Below are 11,341 nucleotides of genomic sequence, written 5' to 3'. Positions count from 1 at the left end.
TATTCTACATTTTCTCTCTGATGCTTAAGTATTTCCCTCAAGAGAACCTGTATTTTTCTTGTAGCATCATGCATCCTTTATCCTCTATTACCTAGAACACAAATATTTAGGATCACAGACTCTCCATTGTCAGTTCATGTCACCCTGAACTGTGAGTTGTCGCAGTGGAGGGCAGACAAAGGGGAGTCAGGCCTGGACTGACTCACCAAGCCTTTCTCTTTCACCCACGAAATAGCTCATTAACACTGACCAGCCGGATGTCAGCATGTCACACATTATTCTGAGAGCAGAGCAAGAGCCCCTTAGGTCAACAGATAATAAAGAAATAGTGTTATGAGAGCTGACATCTTATGAATAATTATTTTAAAAATCTGTTCATTTCTGTTCCTTCAACCCCAGATGGGTGAGTTGGTTCTACCAAGTTGCTCAGACACACTGTGAGGAGAACACCACTTAAACAAGGTGCCAGTTGCTCTTATTTATTAAGTGCATTTATTCTAAGGTTATATTGACAGAGTGTATGGTCAGGAGACTGTAAGGCAAATAACTCTGTATGTAATACAGGCAGCCCTTGGACGTCTCTGGAAAGTCCTCTTAGAACAGTTGGGCCCCAATTCTTTTCTTGTTTCACATAAATGTCTCTTGGTATCAAGTTTTTGTTGTTGGGATGTCAAATGCTAGAAATTTGATAGTCACTATGGAGGTGAACATAAAGTTTTAAGTTCATTATAACCTTTGTGGGACTCCTCCCTAAATCTTATGATGGAAGAGTTTGTGAGTGGGACTAGCTAATGAATTTAAAAATACAGGATGGGGCAGAAGTAGGTTTACAGTATGAGTACATGAAACACAAGAGTTTATTCTTATATCACTTATTAATTATTGTATTGTTTCCCATAGGCACAACTGTATACCTACTTTTGCCCCACCCTGTGCTGTCTGAGCTGCAATCCCATGCTCCTCCTGAGGGTGGAATCTGAGTGCTAAGTTACCCGGGTGTAGAGAGGTGCATGCTCTGTTGCCTCCAGGTAACTGACATGGACTCTTGTCTTGGGGGAGCCGCATGACAACTTCAGGTAGGATCCCCATCCCCCAAAACCTACTTCACAGGGCTGTTGATGGAGTTAAAGTGAATATTTTCATTTGCTAGAAACTAATAACTTCATTCAATGTATAGTACACCATTAATTTAGAGCAGTTTGAGTAGAAAATGAAAAGAGCAACCCATAAAACATATACATTGATTGTAATACTTATTATTTCAGAAAGACAAAACATAAAAAATATCAACAATAAAGTTCTAACACATTTCTCAGTGAGTGGCCTGAAGGCCACTTACACATGCATTTTCCTGGGTTCCAACACAGAACTGTGAGGGGGGAGGTAGAGCTGGAATGTTCCCTTCAAGAGCCTGCTCAGGTACAATCTGAACCCACCCCCAGACCTAGAACTTGGGACAAGTTAAATGATCTCCTCCAAACACACTTTACAAAGATGACCTGAGTTCTAAATAAGCATCAAAGAGAAAAATCCACAAAATGCATCCACCGTGTGGGAGTGTGTGGAAGGTGGGAAGCTCACTACTTTACTGTCAGCCTGAGGTAGTGATTCCTGAGTCCCAGCTAGGAGAACCCATCCTTGCATCCCTCTAGGATGGCTGCAGTACAGGAAAAGCAGTCCTGGGAGTGAGGGCACATCTTGTACCACCTCAATGACCCCAACATTGTCATTTATCCTCCTTGAAACTCAGTTTCCCCTTCTGCCATGTGCGTTGTCATTTGACCCCATGACATGGCCCTGAGGAAGCAGGAAACTGAGGAGAAACCGTATCTCTAAAGAGCTGAGTGACTCCCCTCAGCATCACAGGTAGGGAATGGCAGAAGAAAAGCAGACACCTGGGCTTCTGGACTATGAACCCAGTGCTGTGTGCTCTGTATCATAGCGTTTATGCATATATACAACTCAAACTTTCTTTGGAGGTTAAATGGAGAGATGTTTAGGCCTAGGGTGACCAACTGTCCTGATTCACCCAAGACTGAGGGGTTCCTGTGACATGAGACTTACAGGTTTAAAACTGGGAAAATCCTGGGCAAATAAGGACAACATAGTCACTGTTAGCCAGGCCATCAGTTTTTACAGTCGTTCTCAACCTTGGCTGCAGAATAAGATCACCTGAATAGCTTAAAAATGATGATGCTTAAACCACTGAATCTGAATCCATATTATTTTTTTTAATCTCTGAAGGGTATTTTGATGTATACTGAAGATTGGGAACACTGATTTAGAATATATTATCAATAACTTTCTTTTTCACCAGACTACATGAAAGACATAAGCTGACATAATTGTCCACAATAAAGATGCAGAGAGTGGCTTAACAGTCTTACTGAAAGGCATATCAGGGAAGTTTAGTTTCCTCAAGGATGTAACAGCTGGAGTGAGTCCTCAATTGGCTAAACCAACCCATGGTAGTGCCAGGGGAACTCCAAGGACCACTGTGACAGCTACAGGCCCAGGACTTGCGTGGGGAGACAGATGCTGCTCCGGAAAACCATTTCCATAGGCTGGCATCCAGTCCTCCTGGCTCAGCTCAAGGGGGAGGCAGAGCATGGCCAATATGGTGTGATGAGCACAGCCCTCTGAGGGTGGCAGTTTGCTTCCAACTACTGAACAAAACAAGCATATTCTGACAGGTTTAGTGGAGTCTGACTTACTTTTTGTCTTTAAGAATTAAAGATTTTGGAAAGCCTCGAGGTAAATTCTTATAAGTAAAGAAGACTCTTTTCTGAATTAAGTATCAAGTGAAATAGAGAATACGATTTAATAAATATTATCCCTGACCTGCCTTGTTTTTCCTGATCCTGTAGCATTCTGTGTCATTGGTGTCCTTTGAGAACAGATCAAAGTTGAGAATTCCATCTTATTTATGTATTTTAAAAGCGCATATCAGAGTTAACTGGTGCCTATTCTGTGACATGATTGGCCCATAGCCAGCTACAATGGCCGAAAATGGCACTCAAGATAGATTTTGAACTAGAGTGTATATTGTTACTGTTTTCTAAATTGTAAGAACAATAGCACTGAATATAATCTTGACCAAAAATTTTACTATTCCCCAACAATTATTTTCATTTTTGTGTTTCCACATCTATCTTATTTTCAAATGACAATATCAATAAGAAGATAAAAGGAAACTAGAATTTAATAATAAACATCTCTGGATTGGGGTGACTTTATAAATTTTATACACAATTTAAATCTCTTTGAATGTACTCTGTGTGTGCACATGAGTGTTTATGAGACATGGTCAAGTGCACCTACAATCTGGTCCCACTTCCTTTTCATGTGCTTTCTTGTACTTTAGAGTTTGAAAGGTAAAAACTGACATATCTCAGGCTCTTTTGCAGCTAGATTGATACATTCAAATCAGATTCACTCATTAATCCATTACTTTGGGGATTCGAAGGCAGAAGTAAGGCAGGGCCTGAATTTGGCTCTTCGTTTTTGTTTTCAGGTCCATCCAGCTCTGGAGATGTGAGCTGTTCTGGAGCCGATTCCAGTGTCTAATCCCCATCTTTGTGGTTGTCAGGAGACATCTGTGTTGCAGCGATGGTGGCTTCCGAATCTTTGGGTCTCAGCTGCAGTGAGTGTCTTCTTGAAGGTGGCAGATATGGTAAAAACCCTTTAAGGATCAGTTCTGCAATGTTTCAGGAGTTTTTCACAGAGGCCCCACCCAGAGGCTGTTCCTACAGAACTTCCAGGAATTTTATAAGCATCTAATTATCTATGTTAAATCCCTTCCTGTTAAAAACATCTAGAGTGCTTTCTGTTTTCTGCACTGAATTTTATTTTATTTCAGGAAATAAAACAAAAGTCAATATGTTTATTATAGGATATATTGGTAAGAAAAGACCCCAAAATTAAAAAATTAAAAAATAAAAACAAAAACAAATGAACTACTAGTTTACACAGAGGAAATGAAAATACATGGAAAGCTCCTGAAGTGAACCACTTTTTAGGAACTGCCCTATGGTAGACTCACCCAGACCACTGGCAAAGGCAGATACACACGATGGGATCTCACTCTGTTGGCCACAAGTGATTACTTGTCCTCTAAGTCCCATCTTTAGTCCCAGCATTGGAAATAAAATCTCTTGTTTTTCCAAGTAGCTGGAATGAAGACGTGTAAACTTTTGCCTGTGAACTGAGACATGGAGAAAGCTGATTTGTAGTGGGAAAGAAAATTAAGCAAAGGAACAGAAAGGGACTAAAAGAAGTAGAACTTAAAAAAAAAGGTATAAAGAGGGAAAGAGGGAGAAATATCCCTTGGTTTCTATTTGTTCCTAAGGCCCAAGTATAAATTTCCTGTTTTGCCTAAGGTTCGTGTATTCTGGCTACTTGCAGATAACAATAATTCTAACCAAAATCTTCACAATAACAGAAGGTAGACTCAAAGAACATCCATTCAACTGATATTTATCAGGTGTCTTTGTTCACAGAACTTTGAATGAAAAATAGGGCTTTGAATAAAACAAGCCTTCATCTTCATGGAGTTTATGATTGCATAAGGAAAGAGCTACTGAGAAAGTAATTGTAAGGAGGCAAGGTTTCCTTAAGAGTACACACACCAGGATTAACGTATCCTCACTAAGTCATTTAGAATAGAGGACTACCCACGATAATCATTTATTCATTTGTGTTAGGGAAGTCTCTTCCACGTGTCTATGATGCTTTTGTCCTCTCTTCAGGCAGAACACCCTTTTACTACTGTGATCAAATATCTAAAGTAGAAAATTTCGACAATGGAAGGATGGAGAAACTAAGAGCAGTATCTGAGACTCCTCTGAGCAGGTCACAGAAGGTCTCTTGTTTATCCTACCAAGAATTGCTTTCCATCCTCGGTCATAGATGAGTGTCTTTGCTGTTATAGATATTATGCACATATACCCATGATTCTTTCAGCATGGTCCTGCTTTAATTTCAAAATCTACATGTGGAGATATGTATCATCATATTCTCTTATGAGATCGCACACTAAGGAGATTTTAGAGCAGGATAAAAATATGGTTGCATGGTAACATCTTTTTAGGTACTTAAAAAAGTCCATGGTTTTTAAAAGGTGCTAGAGGATCTCCTGTGATTCCTGGGCCTAGCCACAAGCTGGCTAATATTTTGACCTGTTATGAGCTGAGGACTCTAATAATGAGACAATATTTGTCCAGGAGAAATACATTGGAATCAGAAAGACTCAGTTCAGGTGGCCTGACTCTGATATTTCCAAGTTGCATGGTTTTCTAGTGCTTACTTCACTTATCTGCAAAGTGATGTGTTCCAGCTATATCCTGTGATTCTCTGTTGACCAAAAGCCAAACCAAAAGGAGAACAAAAATGCAAAAGCACAAACAGAATATGGAAAGAGAGCATTTTGTGCAGTAACTGCATTGTCTGCAGACTACAAGTTGGTATGAAACCCTGAACTAGAGGTAGCGGAAGATGGGCCAGGCTCAGCTCACACCAACAAACATGTTATAGCCAGAGGACGCTTCACCCTGGTTGAATACCAGATGAATTAAAGGCCTGCGCCAGCAGCTGTGAAGAATGTCACTGGGACGCCATCTGATTGCTCAATGAATGCTATGAGTGAAGGGTGTCGGCTCCTAAGGGAAGGTCAGCCGCATTTCCAATGGTTCAACTGAGGGGTTTGGCTGGAGGCACCCACAGACACACAGGTGCTGGAAAATGTCTCTTCCTTGCAGTGTGCACTGGGACAGGCCAGCTCCACACTGTCAGATGAAGTGTAGCATAGACAGCCTGGGTCGTGAAGGGAAAAGACAGGACCTGGGGCAGGCAATGGGCTCTAGAAGCAGAGGAGTCAGCCTATATTGGAACTTCCTTTTTATTTTTTTAAGAGAGGACTGATTATCTTGTCTCTCTGTCTAGTTTTTATTATACGTTTTCTGGGGGTGGGGGAGTGAGGGAGAGAGTGAACGCTGGCCCACTTGTATTCCCTACAATCCTGGGGAAGCAGTGTCTGTGAGTTGCCCCGGGACTCTCAGGTGGGGGCAGGTTTCCTTGTCTCTCTTCAACTGGTGGTGCTCTGTTTTTACTGTCAAGCTCCAGTGTAAAATGTTGATTAAGAAATTATTCCATTGTTCAAAATAAATAAATGAGTTCGCTAAATCTGAACTTCTCACTTCAATGGGCCTATAGAAAGCCTGGAGATTTTGTTAAACTAATGACTCTGATTCAGTAGGTCAGAGGTAGGGCCTGAGATTCTGCCCTTCTAACAGGCCCCCAGATGAAGTCCGGGCTGCTGGTCCATGGACCACACTTTGGGAAGGAAGGTACTAGATGAACTTTCTGGGTGAACATCTCATGGCACCTATATTTTACTCAGGATGCTTCTATACTGCCCACTTTTGTATTTGCTTTTGTTTTTGAGTTTTGGGGATGTATTACCTTTGCTTACTTTTAAATAGCTTTATTGAGATTTAATTTACATATCATTCAATTTTCACCCTTTTAAAGTGTACAATTCAGTGGGTTTTAGTATATCCACAAAGTTTTGCAACCTTCATCACTATCTAATTTTAGAACAATTTCATCACCTCATAAAGAAAGTTGTGATGGTTAATTTTGTGTGTCAACCTGTCTGCACCATGGGAAGTCCAGACACTTGGTAAGACAGTTTCTGTGTGTGTCTGTGAGGATGTTTTGGAGGAGATTAACATTTAAATCACTAGACTGAGTAAAGCAGGTTGCCCTTTCTAATGTGAAGGAGACTTGTCAATCACTTGAAAGGCTCGAACTGACACATCAGCTCTTCTTGTATCTCAAAGCTGCCAACCTTCAGAATGGAACTATACCAGGGGCTGTCCTGGGTCTCCAGTGTGTGGAGTCACTCTGCAGATCTTGGTACTCATCAGCCTCCATAGTCACATGACCAATTCCTTATAATAATAAACACATATATCAACTCCAAATCTACTTTCTGCCTCTATGGCTTTCCTGATTCTGGAGATTTCATGTAAATGGAATGAAAACATGTGGCCTTTCTGATTGCTTTCTTTCATTCAGCATAGTGTCTTTAAAGTTCATCCATGTTATACTACCCTGTTTGCAGCCCTTTCAACCCTGCTGTGGATCTGACCAATGATGCAGGCAGATGAGCAGGCCTTGTTCATTGCAACAACTCCAGCATCAAGAACGGTGCCTGGGATTTACTAAGTGTTTAACGAATGCATGGAAGACCATGACCGCTGAGCTAGAGAACTATTTTAAGGGATACAGACAGAAAGAAGTGACCAAGAGGTTTCTGTATGTGTGTAAGGAGTAGTGGCAGTGAGGTGACTGTGGTTGTTTTAACAGCTGCAGAGTTGCTAGCAAGTTGGGGTAGAAAGCATGACTAAGTGGCTTTCCAGGAACACATAAACTCAGTTTTCATGTAACCCTTTATCTGGGCTAGTTCTTCAGAGCACTGGCCTAGCTTTGAAGCTATTCCAAGAAAGTCAAATTAATTTATGCATATAAATTAACTTATGCATTGACTGTGGATGTTTATTTCAGCTTTATGGACCTGCCGTGACAGTCTTAGGAAATATGGAATGAATGACATAAAAATAATTCTGAAAAATGAAGTCACTTTCTTTTAAATTTAATTATATCCAGCAAACATCAACTGCTCACCTACTACATATAAAACATACTGTGGATATAAGAGTAAGCAAACTTCCTTTAAGAAGTTTGTAATCTAATCCATGGTCATAACTTTTTGAGAGCTTTAAAACATTAAAATATCTTTCAAAAAGAAATGATTTATTTATATCTGGTAGACAAAATCTTTTGAATGTGATCTCAAAACCCATTTTCTTCATATTTTTTCCAGGAGCTGTGGATATCTAAATAATATTATTTCACTTTTAGATAAACATTAAAACAAGAGGACTAGAACACTAAAATCTTAAGCAGGAATCTTGAGTCTATTTTATAACTGTTTTCAATTGTGTCCCTTCCAACTTTCTTCTCCACCTCCAGGAAGGGTACCATTTATACATGCAAATCCAATCCTGATCCTCTTTTGCTTAAAATTTCTCCATAACCATTGACTTTATTATAGTCACAACTTTATTTATGCAGTGGTAACAAAATCACTCACCTTGTGTTATAAGTGAGGCACTGGAAACAAAATGACTCAGAAAAGTTCACAATAAAGGAAACAGAAATATACTCTGAAATGTCAACCATGTACACAGGTTTGCAATATTATAAACAAACTAAATAGAATTCAAGTAAAAATGTAATTTAAAAAGGAGATTTTTACATTGAATAAGGGGTAACCATATTTAAAAATTATCAGTCACAAACCTTTAAGCTACTACTAATACATCAAGCAATAATTTATAATTTTAGGAAAAATTTAATAAAGCCCAAAGCATAATGGAGACCAATAAATTACCTCTCTCAAAATTTGACAAATTGTGAGATGTAAAGGAATGAGTATGAAGGGCATAGTTAACTTTATACGTATCCAACAAAAAAGTAAGTTCACAGCATTTTCAAATATCCATAGAACAATGACAGACTTGATAATGCATGAACAAAGAAAAATCACAATAAATCTCCATGGCAAAAATTACGCAGATCATATTCTCTGACTGCATTTTAATAAAACTCGATTTTAATGAGAAAATAAAAGCCCCTAAAAGATTAATTCACTTTAAAATTAAAAACAACCACACAGAATAGCCTAGCAACTCTTCAAAGAAATGAGATGTCAAACTGATTACAAAGTTTTTAGGAATAATAAGAAAACTTCACACAAAAAGCTATGTTTTGTGTCCTATGTTACTCATAGCACAATCTGGAGTTTTCAATAGAATTTATTAGACAACAAGAAAAAATGACAAATGACCTTTCTGTTTCCCCAAATCACATTAGAATGCCAGTACAGGTATTAACACACTGTTGATTGACAGGGAGGGAGAGAAGAAAACTTCAGCTGAGGATTTTCAATTATTTTAGAAAGTTGAAAAGCACTTGATTTCACTGAACAGTGTCAATTATTATCCAAGTGACTATGGACAATGACACCTATAAGGAGTGGGCAATTCACCTGAGAACCTCCATCAAGCTTGGCTTTAAATGGGACCAGGAAGGGTGGAAGGTATGACTGAGTCATGGGGCTGACACAGGAGTTGGCTTCAGAGTCTCTACACAGAGTAGCTGGACTTGTAGGTTCTTTTTCATGATGGGGCCAAGCAACTGGCTCACCACAACTAGCAAGACAATGAAGATGCATATTCTAGAGGACTTGAACCACTGAGGCCTAAATCTTGAGAATATCAAGAACAGTGTAGAACAGAATAGCAAAGGAACAGAAGGGTACTGAGGAGAGGAAAACAGATTTCCTAACACTGCTCATCAGAATTCCACCAGTCAAGAAAAAGTGGTTAACTCTACTTTGGAGTAAGTGCATTAAGGAAGCTAACATTTGAGGGTCCTTCAATAAAAACAGCATTTTGTAATCCCTACCCAATTCAACTAACTCACCTGTATACACAGAGCTTTCAATTAGCATTCTAGTGCCTAAATCTTAAATATGATGGGGCAACCAAGGACCTATGAGCATTTGGGGAAATTCACCTAAATAAAGAAGAAATCCACCAAAACATGAAATAATTATAGGGTAGAAGAACGTTTCACAATAACTGTTATAACCTGAGAGATAAAGGAAAACATGTTGATAAATAATGAAAAGGTATAATCAGGTGATCAGAAAGATCTCTTGGAAATCGAGAATATGCTATTAGAAATATAAAATTCAGTAGAAGAATATAAAGATAAAGTTTATGAAATTCATGGAAGATGAGGAAAAAATATAAGCATATTGGAGGATCAGTCCAAAAATGGAATCCATTGGGAGCTTTGGAGAGAAAATTAGGAAAAGAGAGGAAAGGAAATTATCGAGAAAAATTGCAAGAAAATCATGCAAAACCAAAGAGCACTTCTACAGATTGAAAGGGCCAGTCAAAAGGAGTGCAAAATCTCATACCAACATTCATTATTATAAAATCTCAAAATGCTGCAGATGAAAAGAAGATGCAAAACTAGGTTATAAACACAGAATGAGAATGAGAATCATTGGACTTCTTAATCTTAATGCTAGATGCTGTAAGATAGTGGAACAATACCTTTGGAATGAAGGGAAAATTATTTTTAAGCTAGAGTTCTATATCTAGCCAAGCTATCATTTACACACAAGCCTAAGGTATTGCAGACCTATAAAAAATTCTGATTCATTCTTTTCAGAAAAAATAAATTTGGAGGATATGCTCTGGTAAAATAAGAGAGTAAATAAATAGAAACATGAGATCAGGAAACATGGGGTTTTATAGAAGAAAAAAATGAAAGGAAGCTCTTGGACAAAAGCTATGCAACTGGTTTAGAGACCTAGTCCAGAGACAGCAGGAGACTGAAACCACCAGCGCAGAAGAGGAGTGAAGAAAATATTTGTTGTGTTTTAGTGTTTGGAAAAAAACTAATAGGTTTCACTGGGAGCATTGGCAAATCATAGTTTTATGTACATAGACTACTTAACAAAAGACAAAGGTGAGACAAATATTAACTCCAGAAAAAAACAAAAAAGTGCACAGGAAAGGGAAGACTATATGGCTCAATAACAAAGTATATTTATGCAGTCATAATATTGTAAGTATTGACTATGATTTAAGCCAAATGATAACATTAGAAAATGTTGAGTTGTATGGAGTTTCCATAACAGAGCAAAACATAATGGAAGTTAATGCATAATAGAGTGGAAACTTGGTTTTTGAACTTAATTTGTTCCAGAAGGTGGTTCGAGAAGCAATTTGTTTGAAAACTAAATCACACTCATATGTACTCATCTCTTCTGTTTTGTGCCTGGAAAACACGCGACTGATCATACAGGTATCAGCATGAAAGAGTTGTGTTGAGAACTAAAGTTTTGTCCGACAACCAAGACATTTTTTTCCTGTGAACAAATAGTCAAGAACCAAATTGTCCCAGATGGGAGACATTCAGTAACTGAGGTTTGACTGTATTTAGAACTGATAAATAAATAAATAAGAATAGAAGTGTTTTTAATTTTTGTAAGGACCAAATGAAACAGTAAAACATGTCACAGTGGTTCCTGCTAAGGAACAGAATTAGAATACGTGAAGGAGTGAGGAGCAAGGATACTGTTGCCTTTTAAAAATCAACTTTTTAATAGCAATTGATTTTATAACTTTTGTGCTTATATTTTTAAAATTTTGTATTAATTTTAAAAAGGAAAATATGTGTATAAGCACTAAACTTAGAA

Source organism: Phyllostomus discolor, chromosome 7 (genome assembly GCF_004126475.2).
Source record: "Phyllostomus discolor isolate MPI-MPIP mPhyDis1 chromosome 7, mPhyDis1.pri.v3, whole genome shotgun sequence".
Taxonomy (NCBI): Eukaryota; Metazoa; Chordata; class Mammalia; order Chiroptera; family Phyllostomidae; genus Phyllostomus; species Phyllostomus discolor.
This window is presented reverse-complemented; position numbering follows the sequence as displayed.